Source organism: Ictidomys tridecemlineatus, chromosome 2, assembly GCF_052094955.1.
Source record: "Ictidomys tridecemlineatus isolate mIctTri1 chromosome 2, mIctTri1.hap1, whole genome shotgun sequence".
Lineage (NCBI taxonomy): Eukaryota > Metazoa > Chordata > Mammalia > Rodentia > Sciuridae > Ictidomys > Ictidomys tridecemlineatus.
Window position 1 is genome coordinate 211,369,063 of NC_135478.1, and position 20,200 is coordinate 211,389,262.

The 20,200-nt window shown below is 42.5% G+C and overlaps 2 long non-coding RNA genes across 15 annotated transcripts in view; one reads left to right on the plus strand and one right to left on the minus strand.

Moving 5' to 3' along the window:
• Nucleotides 1–8,507, minus strand: part of LOC144375459 (uncharacterized) — a 32,431-nt gene extending 23,924 nt beyond the window's left edge. For 2 of the 3 annotated variants that reach the window (XR_013435406.1, XR_013435407.1), the window contains exon 1: nt 4,873–8,507. This is a non-coding gene — a long non-coding RNA (uncharacterized LOC144375459). The remainder of the gene's footprint in view (nt 1–4,872) is intronic. The other variant, XR_013435405.1, reaches the window with a different exon arrangement.
• LOC120891641 (uncharacterized) overlaps nt 1–11,324 on the plus strand; it is a 28,324-nt gene extending 17,000 nt beyond the window's left edge. For 5 of the 12 annotated variants that reach the window (XR_013435402.1, XR_013435401.1, XR_013435397.1 and 2 more), the window contains 5 exons: nt 171–248; nt 928–1,340; nt 1,592–1,648; nt 7,835–8,000; nt 8,241–11,324. This is a non-coding gene — a long non-coding RNA (uncharacterized LOC120891641). The remainder of the gene's footprint in view (nt 1–170; nt 249–927; nt 1,341–1,591; nt 1,649–7,834; nt 8,001–8,240) is intronic. The other 7 variants (XR_013435394.1, XR_013435395.1, XR_013435399.1 and 4 more) reach the window with 3 other exon arrangements.
• Nucleotides 11,325–20,200: the final 8,876 nt, after the last annotated feature.

Consider the following 20,200-nt stretch of genomic DNA (forward strand, 5'->3'; position numbering starts at 1 on the left):
TGCACATATCTGAGCTAGGGAGGACGCAAGGCCTGATCTTCTTGCAGTTAGGCAGATCACGTGATTGGTTCCAGCCAATGAGCTGTGGGGTGGGGGGCCATATTAGGACTGAATATCTATTTGTTGGGCTGAGAACCTTCAACCCTTTCTGTTCTTGTCATGGTGATCAGAGAAGCCGGCGTTGAGAGAGACAGAGAAGTATCTGTCCTCAGGGAGGACAGCTGTTGGAGCATTCGAATTCCACTTTGGTGAGTGAGAAGTAAATTCTTATTGCTGATCCCTTGGGATATTTGTGTTGTTATTATGGCACATCTGGATTATCCTGGCTATACATTCAGCTGGCCACTCAGCTCTCAAATGAGCCAGAGTCACCTGTAAATACTAAGAGTTAAAAGCTCAGCCACCATCTCACACCATTCTAAAAGAATAACCAAAATCTCTATTGGTATCACTTACAACTCTTCAGACAGGTAAGAGAAAGACACTAATTCCCACTTGAGTTAGTGCCATCTTTGTTGATGTAAATAAAAGAAAATACCAATTTTAGCAAATCTGAGGAACAAAGAACTTCAGTTTGTGTGCCATAACTTTTAAAGTGGGCTTTGTCGGGCACTGGGACACCTGCCTGTCATCCCAGAATCTTAGGAGGATGAGGCAGGAGGAACACAAATTTAAGGGCAGCCTCAGCAACTTAGTGAGACCCTGTATCAAAATAAAAGATAAAATGGAGTGGTGATGTAGCTCAGTGGTAAAGTGCCCCTGGGTTCAATCCCCAGTACCAAAATAAATAAATAAACAATTTTTTTGTTTGTTTAGCAATAGAATCATGAAATAAGCCTTTAAAAGCTACATGTCATAACTTAAAGCATGCTATAATTTCTGAATCAGCCCCCCAACTCCTGTTTCTCCTGTCTTCTCATTCTGCAGCATATTACCAAGATCTTCTAACCTCAACTCAAGAAAATAGGATTGTGGACCACTTATTTTGGCTGCAAGTATCAAACTCCACTATCCAAAGTATAAATAATAAGAACATGTAAGATCTTGCATTGTTGAAAGATCTAGGGGCTTCTTGGGGTTGGGGTTGGCTCATCTCAAGATTATTTTCAAGGCTGAGAATGACATGTTGTACAGTCCCAGACATCCCTTTGGGATGGGACAATGTCCAGAGGAAGAAGTGAGACCTTCTCATCTTGTGTTTCCCACATAAAGAAAAGAATTCTTTCCCAGAAGCCACTTGTCATTAGCCAGAAGGGGTCTCATGCCCAATTCCAAAGTGATTGCTGGAGAGAAAGATATTATGGTCGTGACTGGTTTGGAGCCACCAGTCCAGGAGTAAGGTGAGTGTTTGGGTGGAGAGAATGTTGGGGAATATCTCTCAGATTTCATCTCCACTTCCACGTTCCATAGTCAGAATGCTCATGCATTTATTCCTTGGTCTTATGGTCATGTCCTGTCTACCTGCTCTGGCTCCCATGTCTTTGTGAAGACCACTCTGTCCACTTCTAGACCAGGATTCTTAAAACTCACTTCTTGTGTAGCATGTGCAACCTATTTATGTTAAATGCCTTTCTCTTGCTTTTGGTTTTAGGTTCTGGCTCTTTTTCTAGATGGGGTTTTATCACGCTGCTGATCTGATCTATTACAGGTAAGCAACCCACACCCTTCAAATTGCTCTCCATTCTCCCTCCCTCACACATTCATTCCTGTTGTCTCTCCCATTTCAAAGGTGCTGGTCCATCTTCTCTGCCTGACCAAACCCTTCCCTTTCTTAAACATTTAGCTAATGCACATTCTCCATCGAGGATTTCTAACTGCCCCAGTGCTGGCTTCTCTCCTCCTTGAATTCTTGTATCTGGTATAGATAGTAGCACAACTGTGATCCTTAGCATGTGTTAGCTGCTCTCCCCAAATACAAGGGACGTGGCTTGAGAGTAGAGTATGGATTACAACTCGTTTCTTTCCCAGACCATTGTTACTACAGTCTTTAGCACTCCTTTTTGATTTATTAGTCAATCACAAAGTCCCACTCTTCACTGTCACACTTGGTGACTTCAAGCACAGATGAAGTCAAATCCCTTGATCCTGCTGGTAAAGTTTTCACTAGCTGTGCACCTCCTGACACTCAGATGACACTAAGAAAAATCTCCCATGAGTAAATTCAAGACTAGGAGTTGAATTTTTTTTTTTTAAATCTGAACATTTCTAGCCCACTTCTAAAAATGCACATTTGTATATCTGCTTAGAAGGCCATGTTTTTGGAATTGCATTCCAGAATACATGCAGGAGGTTGACAAATATTTTGTTTAGATTCTTCAACCACAGAGTCCCAGCCATCCATATGTTCTTATGGAGGTACTGTTCTTCATCTACGAAAATAAAGACTTAACTCTCAATTCTTTTTTTTTTTTAATGAGAAAATGTCAATAAAGACATTCATTGTGGCTAATCAGTTTCAACTAGACTTGGGGACAAGCACAACTGAACAGACAGAAAGAAGGCCGTCCCTACAGGAATCAGTGCTGTTCTGGGTTTTGTGCACCAGGCCCTCTAAGACCCTCTGGATGCTGGACTGCTGATGACATGTGTGTGTGATAGGAATTAACATATGATTCTGTGTCCCTGCTTTATTGCTGAGGTCCATAATGAGTCACTATAATTAAACACCATTTGCCTGGTTAGTTAGTTCAGGTGTCTAAATCTGTCACAATAAAGTATGTGATGTTAAACATGTTTGGATTGGAACCTTCTGGAGCCAATGCTAATGCAGACAGCTATATTAATCACATGGGAGGTTATCTTATTTGAGATTTTCTATGCACCTCTGAGTTACAGTGTTTCATCCATCAAGGGCTTGCTGAAGACATCTGTAAACTTTGATTTATTGCACTGTTACTGGTACAGAATTAAATAGTATTATGCTCAAATATATTGGCTTAATTGACAGGTAGAGATTTAATCCCGTTAATTATCTAGCCTGCTTGAAAGCTTCCATTAACCCCTTGCTGAATCGGTGGGACTAAGAAGAGGTAGTCACCTATTTGGGGCTCAGGTAAATCCATCTTTGTCCTCTTTCTTCAAAAAGTTTATGCTTACCAGCCCCAAATTGTGAGTGACCCCAAACATCTATGGGATCAGCACATCAGCTAGAGGGAGTTCCTGTTTAGACTCTACCCAGCCTACCCTTTAGTAGTTGACATCAACTGTAAGGAGACTTACAGCCAGGGTCTCTCTTGGCTTTAGGTTTTGGATGTGAGCATTTAATGATATCAGGAGTATAATACTTGTTCATTATTTAATCAATATCATTTTATTGGCAATTTATTATATTCAGCAACTTTGCTGGGCTGGAAAAAATATGTAAAGATTTAGACACCTGTAAAGGCTGTTGAGACTCTCAAAAAATGTTATCAATTAGAAAACATAAAGAACTCTACAAGCAGGACACTCATTAGTGATAATAATCTGTGTCATTATAATAATATATGTTAGTAGGTAACCACACCAGAAACCATGATGCCATTAAACTTTCTCCTTCTAGAAGCAGCACTTTAAACAAAGGACATTAATGTAAAATTTTCAAACTTATGGCAAAGGGGCTTGGGAGATATATGAGGGAGACATTCTTCTGAAGCTTTTTAACTCACCCCTGCCATGTTCTCTGCCTGCACACCTCACAGGACCCCACGAACAGAACCATATGCTAGGTTTCTCTGCTCCCCAGATAACATATGTCATCTCTGTTCCTGGTCACCATGCTAGGTGTGCAGGACACAGAGCAAGGGCAACTTCTCTGCCTTCTTGGAGCTGACAGTCCAAAGGAGACACAGACATCACTAAGAGGTCATGATGTAGGGGATCAGAGGGAGCTACCAGAGCCCAGAGGGGACACACTTAGCCTGTGAGGATTCAGGAAGGCTTCCTGAAGGGAGGACCTAATTTGGGTTTTAACAAATGGTTAACAGTTACTCAGAGAGAGAAGGGTGTATGAAGAAGGGAAATCTGGGAGTTTGCATTTTGGACTAAACCAGCCAAAGCCACAGGAGAATAAAGCAATAAGGTGCTCATAGGAAGCCACAAGCAGTTGGTGTTGTACAATGAAAGGGAAGGAGTAGCTGAAGCTGGAACTGACCAAAGGCTATGTCACAGAGCAACTTGCAGGCCAGGCTAGGCACTTTGAACGCAGTGTTTAGGAGCCAATGGAAAATTCCAAGTGGAAAAGGAAAATAGGTCCATCTGGTGACTAATCTGATGGCACAGTAGAAGAGTTATTGATATTTTTCTCAACTTTTAAATGAAAAAAATAAAAAACCTTTTTCACATTTTGAGAATGCTTTGTGCACTATCAAAATCATGACATTTATATAACCTTTTTATTTTGATACAATTTTAGACTTTCAAAAAAGTTGCAATAAATTCAAAGAACACCCGTGTAACCTTCACCCCATTCCCCAATTGTTAACACAGTTGTTGACATTTTATCCCATTTGCTCAACTATCTACCTACACCTGGGTACATAGACACACACTTGTTCAGTGAACTATTTGAATGTAATTTGCAGATATCAAGGCTTTATTCATATGCATAAACATTCCAGTATCTAAATCCTAAGAACAGAACTTTCTTATATAACAACAATAAACATGAAAATCAGAAAATGTAACAGTAACACAGTATTGTAATAATCCAATTTTGCAAGTTAAATAATATTTTTAAGACAGTGACTTATAAAGGATGACATCTGATTCTATGCAAACATCCTTCAACTGAAGATTATCACTGAGATGAGATTAACCTCTATAATAATATTTTTTAGATTATTACAAAAACAGAAGTACAGGATTTAAAAATTCTCATAGAATTTTGGGTACCTGGATCCACAGTTCTATCGCTGTGCCAGTGCGGTTGGTCTTTTACTGGCCACTCGAGCCACCATCTCAGAAAGCCAGGGGAGGTGAGAGCAAAGGCCTTCTCTCAGTCTAGAAAGATTGAATACAGGCGCCTGATTGAACAAGGCATCAGGGGAGGAGCTTCACACACTGACTTACAAGCCACCCACAGAGCTGAAGAGGAAGTCTGACCAGTACCCAGCTGGAAAGAGATTAAGGCAACTTTACTCCTCATCTTCCCCCGCCACCAAGACTGGATGAAACAGAAAGAGAACTGAGGGAGAGAGAAAGACCTAATTTCTCCAGCTCTGTGAGCAATGCAGAATTTTACTACAACCACGTGCTGGCAGTATGTAGGAAGGCCAGCCTCTGCTATGAAACAGAATCAAACCAGGAGAGAAGCAGCGGCAGTAGATGACAGTGGAGGTAGTGAGGAGAGGGTTGCTCCAGGCACCCGCAGTAGAAGGTGATAGAAGCGCACTCCCTGCGATATTAAGAAAGCTCTCTGTGTTGGAGTAGGCAGTGCAGATAAGGGCAAAGAATGCTAAGAATAGGTCGACTTCAAAGTCAGTCACTGTAAACAGAGCTCTTTTCAAGCTTCTGTGGAGTTTTACCAAAGCTGATCATAAATACCAGGCCCAGCGATGACCTCCACGTGTTCAGATGAGTTGAGATCACTACATGCACTTTTGAAAAAGAATGCAGAACGAGACATTCTGGCTCCCTAACAGAACCTTGGTTTCTTAATCTGTAAATGTGAATATTTAAGAATAGCTGACTTTTATGGGTTTCGTACAGAGGAAAGGAGTATTTGCAGAGCTTATCAAGGCTCAATGCTTGTTATCTATTGGCATTATTATAATTATTATTTCTTGAATAATAATTATAATAATAATAATTTTCTATCCCCCAAATAACAAAATTCTCAAAGGAATAAAGCTAAACATCCAGTCAGTTAAAATAAAACAAAGGAATCTTAATCCGCTTTTGAATCAAATGGACTATTACAACTACAAGGGGGAAAAAAAAAACCAAATCACCTCATTCAAAGTCCAATGGGGGGCAGCCAATGCTCTATTAAGAGGCAAACTCTTAAACTTAAACCATGTTCTTATTTTAGGGGGCGGGAGGAAGAATAGATTAGAGCAAGTCTTAGGAAAATGGAATAAAATGGCAGAGGTAACAGCAGATATCATATTTTAAAAAAGAAGCTTATGTATATAATTATAACACACTAATTAAAATGAAAATAATAGTATAGAGTAGAGCAAGTGAACCACCAGGAAGGAGAAGAGGCAAAGGGAAGGTACTGGGGAATGAGATGCACTAATTATGAACATGTCCAAATATGGCATAACGAATCCCATAATTATGTATAATTATAATGCACCAATACAAAATTTAAAATAAAAATATAAATAATAAAATATAAAGAAAAATATAGATATAAAAAGCAGAAAATTAACATAATTTGGGAGGAAAATAGCCAAATACATCCACTACTTATACATGTAAGCTTTAAAAACAGAGACATATTACACGTGTGTAGTAACAAGATTGAATACTGTAAAATTGTTAATTCTTCCCAAATTAGTTTTTTCATATTTAAAAAATTCAATCAATATTCTGATGGGACTATGTTTTTTGGCACTTGGCAATATAATTATAAGGTTCATCTGGAGAACAGGTGAGAATAGCTAAGAACATTCTGAAAATATTCTAATAATATTAAATTAATTTGAACAGTCTAGATTCAGAAGAAAAGTTATTTTGAGAACAGGCTGACATCAACATAAAAAGAACCTTAAGCAACCTGATACCTTATGGAAATACTAAACACCATGCATCTCGGATTCACACCTACTCAGCCTCAGCTCTAGATATTTCTTCCCCTTTCATGTTCAGTCTTCTAAATCAAATAACAGAAAAGTAGGTTGAGAATAAATTGCTTGTGTGGCCCTCCACACGAACCTAGAAAAATAATGGAACTCTAAAACAAAAATATCTTTGACTCTTATTCGAGTGGAATCCTATGTTATTTACCAAGTTTTAAAATTTCTTTCAAAAATACTCATTTTGTCCCCAAAAGGAATTTGGCATGCATTATAAATCCTTTTTATTATTCTCAATTCATGGGTTTTCCCTCATATTCAGGTTTGAGGCTGGGAAGGTCATGTTCAAATTTTAGCTTTGTTGCTCAAGGACAAACCCTGCAACTCTAAATATTATCCAAAATAACTGCTGGAATGATTCTAAACATGGGTTCATTTTATAAATTGGGTCTAAAAATAGAACAGATTGCCTCCCTCTGGCATCTGAAGGAAGGAATAAGAGTTATGATGGTGGGGAATGTGGCCTGGGAGGTTGTTGAGTGAGGTGTTAGGCCAGGATGCCTGAGGCTAGCACAGTAGGGTGGAAGGGAGCATACAAACCTCCCCAACAAAAAACACAGCACACAGAGGGATGGGAGGTCTGGATGGCAGGAGGAAAAGTGCTGGCATCAAGACAGATTCCAGGTTCTCACTACCACACCTGGCCTCGGATGGAGAGACCATGCTCTGGAGTCAAAGGAACCTAAACAAAGTCCCAGTATTACTTGCCTTAGAGCATATGGGCACTGTAAGTCTAAAGTTTCCATCACAGAATAGTAGAAAATGAGATGGAAAGTGGGTAACTGTGTAAGTAAAAGAAATGCTGAGAGGTGAGACTTAGGGAGAAATGTTTTTACTGTGGGGTGTGTGTGTGTGTGTGTGTGTGTGTGTGAGAGAGAGAGAGAGAGAGAGAGAATATAACAAAAAATATTAAACATTATGTGGTATAAGTGTGAAGGAAAGCTACAGACATTGATGCCTGTATAAAATATAGAAGAACCCACAGAAGAGCAAAGTCATGGAATTTTTGTGTAAAAATAGAGTAGAGGGTCCAAAGAGGTGCTTCGTTGCAGTTTTTTGGAAGAAAGAAGAGATCCTGAGGTCAAAGCGTGCAGCCTTTGAGAAACTGATGAGAACCCCATTCCTGCATGCTAGGGAAGAAGCAGCAGGTACCAGGATGAGAGAGGAGATGGTACGAGGTCAGGGAGTCTTCTGTGCCTGGCTGTAACTTGGCTGCAGGTAAGGCGGGTTGGGAGAACCTTAAACAACCCTGAGTCCTGGGGGAGAGGCCAGCATAACACGAGCATCTCCTTGGAAGACTCCAGCACAAGAGTTATCACCATTAACACAAACTTTCCTTTACTCTTCACGCCTGCCCCATGCCGATCATTAGATGAAACAAACAAGTATTGAGTAAAACTTACAATAGCATTGAACTCTCAATTCTCTTCTCTTAATTTGTGCACCATCTTTTTATAGCTTGAGAAGGTTGAAAGGATATTGATGACAACATGGCGAGGATGGAACAGCCAGAAGAATGGACGGTGGCTCCCACATTGTGAAGCTGATTGAACTCGTCTGGCAGGCTGTAAAGCCAATGGGCTTGCTCTGAGATTTATAGGAACAAGACTTTTAACCTTTCTGAGGTAACTTGCGGCATGACTTGCCCAGAGGTACCACGATCTTAATTCACATGCGTCAACCAAGTTGCTTGGGAGTTCTAGGAATGATGGAGGGAGGGAGAAGCTGCCATGGAAACTCAGAAGGGTCTTGGCTTGGAGGTGGAGCAGTCTCTGCCCTTCCTGGATCAGGAAGAAGAACCTTTGTAACACTGTCCCTTTGTCTGTGTCCCCCAGAAAGGAACGAGAAAAGAGAGATGGGGGGATAGTAGAGAAGGGAAGGTTAGCTGCATTCTGTTTCCACCACACTTTGAAGTTATTTGTAAAGAACCTTGAGCAAGACAAGCCACCCTGCTATGTGCTGTGGAAGGCAAATGGCCAGCACGAACTTCATTGTCTGGATTCTCTCTCACTCTTTATAGAAATCTGACACAAAGACCCTCATCCGGTCACCTTGCTATCCTTGCTGAGATTGCAGGGTTGTTAATCTTTTTAATGCTAAAATTCTTCCCAAAGCATTGAGGCAGCCTGGGGGTCAGGGTGTCTCATGTGAATTCTTTGCATTAGTTCTCTTGGCCATGCACTGGGCCTGCAGGCTTCCTATCTGTTCATTGGATGACACTAGATCAGACCAACTCCAAAAGCATCATAGAGGCCTGGACCGGACTCTTCACCTGGGCCACCACTGCAGCAGCCACCAGCCAATGTCTGATCTGAAGGTCTAGTATCTGGGTATGAGAACTATCAGGCCCTTCTGAAATCTTCTGACATTATCACCCATCAATGCATAACTGATGGGACCAATATTGTTACCGCTGTTGACGGGTGACGAGTCCTTGCTTCCCCAGTGTTGAAGAATAACACCAAAGAAGCACACCGAGGCAAGGTCAGAGTAGAAATTAGAAGCTTTATTAAAGGACAGCAGAAAAGACTTCTCCGGGAAGAAGAAGGGGACCCAAGAGGTGGAATCCGCGGAAGTGCCGTTGTTTCCCCTTTTTATAGTTTTGGTGATGGCATGTAGGTGGGAAGGCCTGAGGGGTGGGACACAGGTGGGCCAAAGAAGTAATCTGGGCAGGAAGGACTTCATTAACACTTCTTTGAGATGGGCTAGCTTCAAATCTGCTGGGGGCTGCTTCCTGGGTTCCATTAACATTCCTTTGGGATGGACTTTGGCCTAGGGCCTTTTCGGGACTTCATTAACATTCCATGAGTTGGTTTCCCAGAATCATTCTCAGCATGGCGTCCATTTTAGATTTCACTCAGTATTAGACCCGATTTATCTAACTACACTGACTACCTAACTTTAAATCTGGCTTCAGTATGGTGGGTGCTGGGTGTTCTCAGGGCCCTGCAGAGATAATGATGAAAACACTCTCGAAGACTGGATTTCTCTTTTATTGCAGAACTCAGCCATGAGCACTTGTGTTCAGGTCAGGAGATGGTCTCTATGACAGATGCCTTACTCTACTCAGCTGCAGTTCTCAGGCATGATGAGATGAAAAAAAAAATCATCTTAGGAAGAGACTTGCCTTTTTTGAGAAAATGCCTTGAAAAGCTCACTTTTGCAGTCAGTTCCTTTGAAGCATGGCTGTTTTCTGGGACTAACATTTCTGAGAAAGAACCAATGTTATTTTGTGTAAGAAAAGAAGAGCTTTATTTATGTTTTTATTTTGTCTTGGGGCTCAAGAGTAAAAAGGAAGAAGAACAAGCTAGCAAGGTAGTAGGAGGTTATGTGTTGTGCGGTGTTATGCATCTTCACCAATATCATTAAAAATCATAAATGTTTTGGATTGGCTTTCTTATGGAAAAGAGTGAATGGGAGCTGGCTTTGGGTATAAGCAGGCTCTGGGAAAAAAAATGGATGTTCCAGACACAGATAAAGAAGAGACAGAGACCCCAATTGCAATCAATATGGCTGGACAAGATCTCTGGTTTTTGAATCACACCTGTGCAAGCCACCTAGTCTTTGGTTATGCAAATTGATACCAAGGGAATGTGTCCCATGAAGTCCAGAATAAACTCAGATAGGTCCAGTAGCCCAGAGTGCACATAGCTTGGGAACTGTACAACTGCTCAGGAGCAACTGTTAATGGAAGTAAAATGAACTTCAGGATCACTACCTATGACCTTTGCAATGCCATTGCCTTTTCTCTTCAAGAAGGGGCCTCTCCAGGAGAAGAAGAACCTTGGCACTTGGCCAGCTGACAGTCACCAAAGCTGTGTAGTTTCCAGGGGGAGCTTTACTTCTGTCCATTGCACCCCACTCCATGCCACTCCCCTCCATTTCACATATATCCACTGAGATGTACTCTCTGCCTAATATTTCACCAGGCCCTGAACATTCACAGAAAAAACACATTAAGACAAAAACAAGACACCGCCACACACCTGTTGTAAAGGTAAAATTTCTAAGCTGATTCTAAGCTGCAAAAGCCTGAGTTAAAGTGTAAAAGACTGGGCACTGTAAAGTTTCTAAATTGCAAGGCCTGGGCTAAAAAGTAAAAGACTAGGTATTGTTAAAATTCCTCTGCTACCCCTGGAACCTGTAATCCCTGTAGCTGTTAGGACAATACTGGAACTGCCCAGTAAATATTTCTCCTGGTCCCCTCGTTGTTTAATAGCTAAGGGCTCCAAGTAGCTCGGCACATAGGCATCCAGGCCCCAAAACCAATCAGTTTGAATGTGTACCCCGCTTAGGAGTGACCAATCACCCCCACCCGACCTGTTCACGCCAATGAATGTACTAATCATGTCTCAGAGTTGTTGTTCAATTTTCCCGCGCCTCATGATGATTTGTTCTGATGTATGCAAAGCCCCCCGCCCTCCCCAAAAAGTGTACTTAAGCTCTGCTTGACCTCTGCTCTGGGCTCTGAGCTGCTCTATCTTCCTGAGTGAGCCTGGAACCTCAGCATGCTGAATTAATAAATCCCCTATGCCAATTGCATGGAGCCAGTCTCTTGTGTGGTCTCTTCCTCCGATACTTCCCCGGACCCTTACTCTGTCAGAACGGCTAAAACCCCAAACACGGACAACATCAAATGTTGGTGAAGATGTGGGGCATCAGGAATTCTCATTCATTGCTGATGGTACAGCCACTTTGGAAGATGGCTGAACGGTGTCATACAAATCTATATTTTTACCATATGCTCCAGGAAGCATTCCCCCTGGTGTTTACCTAAATGAGTTAAAAACATGTCCACACAAACCTTGCGCACGTGAATGTTCATTACATTACTTTATAAAACTGGAAAGAACCAAGATATCTTTTAATAGTCAAACTGCAGCACATCCATACAATGATACAATGGAAAGTGAAAAGAAATGAGCCATCAAGTCACAAAAAGATACGGAGGAAGCTTCAACACGTCCTGTTAAAGCAAAACTAGAACAATAGAAAAAAGATCAATGGTTGCCAAGGGTTTAGGGGGAGAGAAGAAGGATGGATGGTGGAGCCCAAGAGGTTTTAGGGCAGTGCGACTATGTTTGTATGATAGTTTAATTTCACATATGTGACTTTATGCATTTGTTAAAACTCATGGAACATACAACACAGAGTGCACCCACTGTAAACTATGGACTTCAGAGAATATGTCAGTATTGGTTCATCAGTTGTGACAAGTGTACCACTCTAAGGCAAGGTGTTAATACTAATTTTTTTTTTTTTTTGGTAAACCTAAAACTGCTCCAAAATTAAAGAATGTTACCTTAAAAAAATGCATAGGTGTGTGATGGTGCACACCTATAAACCAAGAGACTCAGGAGGCTGGGGCAGGAGGATCACAAGTTCAAAGCAAGCCTCAGCAACTTAGCAAGGCCCTGTCTCAAAACAAAAAAAAGGCTTGGGGATATAGCTCAAAAGAGTTGTACAGTAAGTGACAGAGAAAGTCATGCATATAGCATATGTTTGAAGAGCCAGCAGTGGGGACATGTCGTGGAGGGCTTTGTGAGTAGCCATGATTCTATCCTGAGATGGGGAGCTCCCAAGGCTCTGCAAGTGACTCCATCTGACGGATCTAAGTCCTGTGGAACTGGAGGGGGAACTGCAGAGTTAGCACAGCACAGGTTAGCGTCCTCATATGAGATTCTGACCCATTTTTTAAAGGAGGTCAGATCCCCATGCAGCAGGGGATCTGAAACTCTAGGAAGAATACTGTGCACCTCAGAGTTTTTAGGAAACCAGGAGGTAGAGGGTTTTACAATGAAGTGATTTCAACCGCTTCTCAATGGCAAGAGTTTCCCCCTTGTTGAGTCTCATGACTTCTATACTCACCGTGTATATTTATGTTTCCCAAAGAAAATGTAAAGGGCTCTTGTAATGATTTAGGCAGATAACATGTCTTTCTGTGTGATTGAAGACCTGCTACATGCCAAGATATAACACCAGAATTTCTTTACATTCATTACCTAATCTAAAGTTCTTCTGTCACCTCTTCTAGGTAGCAGAGGGGCGGTGAGGCCAGGTGGAGATGTCAGGCCAGATGGGTTATCGAACCAGGTGGAAGCCCAGACCAGTGGTGGCAGTGGGATCTAGCTGGCCAGGATGCCCAGGTCCCCAGCAGGCCTAGTCCCCAAGACTCTGCCTGGCCCCAGGTAATTCTCACCACTACTGAGTAGAAAATCCTCCTTTAGGTCACATAAATGAAATGGATTTATCCAAGGAGGGTCCCTCATTTCAAGGTGCCAGGGACTAGTGGAGTTCGGTTGGGCGAGGATGTCAAAGGGGCCCTGCTGATGGATGCCTCTGGGGCGGGTCATATTCACATCCATGGGCCACTAACCAGCTGTTACAAATTCCCAGAACAGAAATGCTGACTCTGAACTGCTCGGGTGGAGAAAGAGGCCAGCAGGGAGATACTGTTTAGTTTCTCACCGTCCCCCATATCCTAGAGGCCACTTTAATTAGCGTTCAAACAGTGTTTGTACTTTTTGGTCTTTGAGTCTGAATTTAGGGCCACACACACACACACACACACACACACACACACACACACACACGATCCGAATTCAATGAAATCAGGGGAACATCAAAATCACTACACTGGATCAACGTCTCATTAAAATGGATATCGGTTGCTATAGCAAGGTAGAAGGGCTGCTTTGTAGTTTATGAATGTTCTTAATTATTTAAAGAAAAATTTCTGCACAGTGTTGTGGTGGTGAATAGAGGTCAAATTTTTAATTTAATTAATTAAATTATTTTTAGGAACAAGGGATGTTTTCTAGCTTCCAAAATAAGCTGCCAAAGAAGGAAAGGCGGTGACTGGTTTTAAATATAATATCAGGTTCCTGGTAAAACTGGACACGTTTCTCAAGACGCACTGCTAATATTTGGAATGGTGTTATAAATATTTATGGGATGAAGGGTGATGGGAGCCATGCTCTGCGGTGGGTACAGTAGGAAATGAAAGGACATCCAGTTCGCTGGGGGGGGACAACCGTGTAGTGACACAGAAATGGCTGAATGTGTGGAACAGCACATCTAAAATAAGCGATAACGGCAATTTAAACAAGGGAAGTATTTTTGCAGGTGGCAGGGCAGGTGGGCAGGGAAGGGGCATTCGGGAACTGCTGGCTGAGGCTCAAGGACCCGGAAAGAGGAGGCTGGTGGGTGACACAGAAAGAAGGAAATGGATGTGAGAGGATGGGCCAGGGGAGAAGCTGGTTCACCCTTGTCAGGATGCAGCAAAGGTCAAGGGCAGGCTTGAGGATCTCAGAGAATCTAGTACCTCTGGAAGGGGGGGAGGCAGATGGCATTCACTGAGTTTCCCAGAGACCTGGGAACATGAGAGTGTGGGATCTCAGGAAGACGGATATTGATGAGCACTGGGGTTTTCCTCATGGAATTCTTGGGGAGCGTGTCGGATCCACCTAGTGTGGACCCTCTGTTAAAATGCTTTCTCTAGCGTGTGCACCAGTCAGGGTCCCAGTGGAAACAGAGGGCACCCTCAAACTGGGTAATTGAGGAAATTTTAATGAAAGGACTCTTTGCCAATGAGGGAGTGAGGTGCCAATGGGATAGTGCCCAAGCTGGGACAAGGTAGGCAGAGTTTTGTCACCCCAGTACTGGGGGCTTGGTGGGGAGAGTGGGACCTGGGGAGGAGAGAGGGCCACCTGGGTGGACAGGACCACCTGCCTCTGAAGAGGAAGGAACACCCTACCTCTCCGTCACCTCTGATCCCACTGGCCAATCCCAACTTGAAAGCAGACACCACTGTGCGGCTGGCAAATCCAAATCCCCAGGACCAACGGGAGGCCTGGAGATAGATAGGGTAGGTTGATGTTGCAGTGTTAAGTCCAAAGGCTAGAGACATGAGCAGGATGTTGTAGTCTAGAGGCAGAATTCCTTCTTCAGGAAATTTCTGCCTTGAGGACCTTCATCTGGGAGGTAAGGCATACTCATATATGGAGGGGCATTTGCTTTACTTAAATTCAACAGATCGTAAATGTTGATCACACCTAAGGGCATACTTTGCAGCAGTATCTAGATTGGTGTTGACCAAACAACTGGTCACCATAGTCTCGCCCACTTGACCCACAAAAAGAATTGTCACCATCCTCGTGATGGGACACAATGGAAGTAGGGTTATATCAAGGTTCATTCAGGATCCTACAGTTTAACTGTTGCTCTCACATGTGTTGGCTTATCTAATCCTCAAAACCATGTGGGAAGAGAGTATGACCATCCATATTTCATGCCTATTATACTGAAGGCTCAGAGAGGGTATTGCCCAAGGACACAAAGCTGGAAAAGTAGGGACAAGTCTATAGTCAAGATGTTGTGATTTCAATTCTAGCCAGTTTCTAAGTGGGTAATACAATATTTTTAAATGCCAGGATGAAATCACATGACATCAGGTGATAAAATGGGGGAGTGGGACAGCAGGGTCAAAGATCAGCCATGCATTGATGATTGCTGTAGGTTTATTACATTTTTTCTCTCCATTTTTAATATGAGAATTGTGACAATAACATTTTAATCGAATCTCCTGGCTTTGTGAGCAGTTTCCTGTCTTATAAAGCAGACACTTGAGCCCTCTCATTGGTAGCAGTGTGAAAAACAAGCCTTCTGGATTTCACTCGGCGTGTCCCTGCTTTGTTTTTGAAGGACATTCTCCACCAAGGAGAGAGAGAGGGGTTATGGTGGAAATCTTTGCTGTCGGGCACACTAACTATCTTCTGATGACACCGGCCCCCTTAGTCCTGCCGGCTGACACAGGTCTCACCACCACGTGGTGATTACAGGCACAGACTCAGCAGACTGGTGGTGACTCCTGCCTCTGCCACCTCACAGCCCTATGACCTTATCAAGCTGCATAACTTCCCTGTACCTCAGCTCCACCACCTCCAAATCACAGCACCTACCTCCCAGGTTTCTCAGGAGGGCTGAAAAACTCAGTCTGGCATATAGTGAGAGCTAGGAAGTGTAGGTTGAATGAATCCAACTCTGTACAAGAAAGAGAATCAACTTTTGGATGAGTGTGTTTTGATTTCCTGCTTCCATTGCCTTTCAAGGCCACAAGAGAAAGCAATAAAATATGAACCATTCATTCCTTCAATAGTTATTGAGGCTTCGTTTCAACGATGATCATAAAGATGAGAGCCTTGGACAACAAGGAACATAGCTTAGTTGGGAGAACTGGACCATTAGTTAAATCAATGGTTCTGAACATTTCCTAAGACACAGACTTTTAGAGAATTGTCTGAAGGTCGTAAACAAATCCACAAGAAACTAATACATGTAAATATTGTATATAATTTAGCCTTAGTTATCAGGTTAAGAACTAAAACAGTATTTCTTATACTATAGATAATTGCTGATGGAGATATTATAGTATCCATCATATTTCTTTTGGGATACACCATCCACCTTTCAGGGCAAAGAAGGATCATTTATTTTAATAATTATAATACTTTTTATAACTCTTCATAAAAGCATCTGCACTTCTCCTTAGATGAAGTGCTCTATGAGTGTGGAGACTTTGCCTGTCTTGTTTACTATTGTATTCACTAGCCTAACAAAATGCCTGCACATAATAGCTGCTTAATAAGCATTTGTTGAATGAGGATGCAATCCTTATCAAAAATGCCAATGATATTCTTCACAGAACTAGAAAAGACAGTGCTGAAATTCATTTGGAAAAATAAGAGACCCAGAATAGTCAAAGCAATAAATGAGAAGAGTGAAGCAGGAGGTATCACAATACAGGACCTTAAATTATACCATAGAGCTATAGTAACAAATACAGGATGGTACTGGCACCAACACAGACACAATGGAATTCAAGAGAAGACACAGAGACAAACTCACATAAACAGGTTGTCTGAGACTAGATAAAGGTGCCAAAATCACAATTTGGAGAAAAGATAGCCTTTTAATAAATGATGCTGGGAAAACTGGAAATTCATATGGAGAAGGATAAAATTTGACCCCATCTCTCACCCTGAACAAAATTTAACTCAAAGTGGATCAAAAACCAGGAAAGAGACCAGAAACTATGCAACCACTAGAAGAATACACAGGCCAAACACCCCAGCATGTTGGCCCAGGAACTGACTTCCTTAACAAGAGTCTTAAAGCACAAGAAATAAAATTTTTTAAAAAAATCAATAAATAGATGGCTGGGGTTGTGGCTTAGTGGTAGAGTGCTTGCCTAGCATGCACGAGGCACTGGGTTTGATCCCCAACACCATATAAAAATAAACAAAATAAAGGTATTGTGTCCAACTATAACTAAAAATATATTTAAAAAAACAATAAATGGGATAGCATCAAATTAAATATGTTCTGTACAGCAAAGGAAACAATTAATAGTATAAAGAGAAATCCTACAGAATGTGAGAATATCTTTGCCACCTGCTCCTCAGGGCATTAATATACAGAATCTACAAAGAATTACAAAAACTTCACACACACACACACACACACACACACACACTTCACACACACACACACATACACACACGCACACACACACACAAATCGATAAATGGGCAAAAAAACTAAACAGTTTTAAAAAGAAGAAATATAAATATGTGAAACAATGTTCAGCATCTCTAGCAATAAGGGAAATGCAAATCAAAACTACATTGGGATTTCATCTCACTTCAGTCAGAATGGCAATTATCAAGAATACAAATAATAATATTGGTGAGAATGTGAGGGAAAAGTTCCACTCATATATTGTTGGTGGGACTGTATATTAGTGCAACCACAGTGGAAAACAGTATGGATATTTCTCAAAAAACTAGGAATGGAAACATTATATGACCCAAGCTACCTCACTCCTTTTTATATCGAAAAGATTTAAAATCAGAATACTACAATGATGCACACCACATCAATGTTTATAGCAGCACAATTCAGAATAGCCAAGCTATGGAACCAACCTAGGTGTCCTTCAGTAGATGAATGAATTTTAAAAAGTGGTGTTTATACACAATAAAGAAAATGAAATCATGGCATTTGCCGGTGAATGGATGGAACTGAAGATGATAATTCTAAGTGAAATAAGCCAGTCTCCAAAAGTCAAATATCAATGTTTTCTCTGTTATGCAGAAGCTAATACAAAATAAAGGAGGGTGAGAAAGAAGGAGAGAGAGAAAGGGAAAGGAAAATTCATCAAAATAGAGGAAAGTTCACTAGAATAGACTTAGGGATTGAGAAGGAGGAAGGAGGGATACCAAAAGGGAAGAACAGCCAGCGGAGTGAATCTGACCACACTTTCCTATGAACATACATGCACATGCCACAGTGAATCCCAAAATCAAGGACATCCTAATTAAAGTGTGTGTGTGTGTGTGTGTGTGTGTGTGTGTGTGTGTGTGTAAACTTCAGATAGATCAGTAGAGGAAGGGGAGCAGAGCAGGGAAATTCTGGGGACTGAATTGAAGCAAATTATATTCCATGCTTTTGTGATTATGTCAAAATGTATCCTAATGTCCTATATAAATAAAAGGAATCAATACCCCCCCCCCAAAAGAAAAGCATTTGTTGAATGCATAGATTAATAAGTACACAGGAAAGGCAACGATCCAGACTGGGGGTTCAGAGAAATTTTCTTAGAGGAGACAGCATCTGAGTTGAGTTACAAAGAACAAGACTTCATCCCAAGAGGAAAAGTGACGGGAGGTCATAGGGGCAAGAGCGTCAGCTCCCACCGGCGTACTGGCTCATGCCTGTAATCCCAGGTGCTCGAGAGGCTAAAACGGGAGGATCGCGAGTTCAAAACCAGCCTCAGCAAGGCGAGGTGCTAAGCAACTCATTGAGACCCTGTCTCTAAATAAAATACAAAGTAGGACTGGGATGTGGCTTAGCGTTGGAGTGCCCCTGAGTTCAATCCCCGCCCCCCCCCCCCCCGTCTCCCCTCCCCCCCCCCCACAAAAAAAGAGCGGCAGCTCTCAAGATGGGTCTAAAGAGCAGCAATGCTGGAAGGGTGGGTCAGAGAGTGGCCCAAAGGGTGAAGCTAAGCAGCTGGGAAAGCAGGAGTCACGAAGACCACTGCACATTGATCTGGTCTCCCGAGAGTCTGAGCGGTGGGAGGTGTTGGCACAGTGAGGCTCAGGACGCTATGGGGAGAGGAGCATGCTCATCTCAGGTGAGTGGACCGGGCCTGACCAGCGGAATGACAGGGAAATCATCAAGCAGGAAGCAGTGAGATGACAGCAGATTAGGGCCACCCACCAAGAGGATTTAGGAAGAGCCGCCCCTACCATGGGATGGGAGCAGGAGGTGCTGCATCTGGTGCATGCGTGCAACATCTACAGCCTTAGAATGCAGATATTAGCTGCAAGGGTCTGAGGTCACGTGCCTTCCCTGATTTAGGGTTAGGAAATCTTGGCCAGAAGTAGGATACAAAAATGAACAACACATTGTCCCTGTCCAAGGCAAGCTGCCCGCCTACCAGGGGGATAGGATACATGCATAATTATTACATATGATTCCACATCAAGTTGACCGTGGAACAAGATGGAACTTCAGAAGGAGAAGAACAAGAGGTTACCTCTTCAGAGCGACAGAAATTGCTCTACAGGGTAGAACTCACGCGTCATCCACGGTGTGTGTCACTGGCATCAGGAAAATGTACACATCTTCATCAGCATTAACCTCCAAGAGCGGGTCCTTTAAAACCCACGTTCCATGGTGACTCGTGGAAATAGCCTTTGGGGAGGCTCCTTTTTAAAAGTCTAAATAAATTACACGGACTGGTTCCCTTTTGTGCGGACGTTAATCTCCTCCAAGGCTGCAGCGCATTAATCAGTTCTCTCCTGGAAGTGCCTTTTCCACTTAAAAGTTCTGTGTGTCTGAGCGCCCGATTAATTCCACGCAGCTGCCCTGGCCAGTGGGGGGAGGAACGTGCTCTGCGTGTGGCTCTCAGAGCCCCTGGGAGCCTTCCCTACGATGGGGGTCCCACTAGCATTTTCTGGCCCCCCAGATACCAGGACTGTCTGTGACAATGGATGACACATTGGCTAGGACTGGCAGGATTCCCTGGCCCTCTTGCCAAGCCCCTCCAAAGCCTTAGGTGAGCCCCATCCCTTCCCAGGTATTCACATATATTTAGCTTAATGGCAAAGTAGAGCACTTGATTTGTTGATGCTATTTGGAGAGACATCTCCAAAGTACCTGCTTCAATCAATATTCAAGAAGTGTCTCAACCAAAGCACCCGACTCAGCTTCTGTCCTTTCTTCCCCTGCCACAGCAGTCACTCTTACTAGTGTACCATGAGTTTGCAGCTGCTTTTGGTGCTACTAGTTAGTGGCTTTGGAGCTCTCAACAGGGCACCTTTAGAATTATTTTCATCCCTGCTGATTCCATGTTG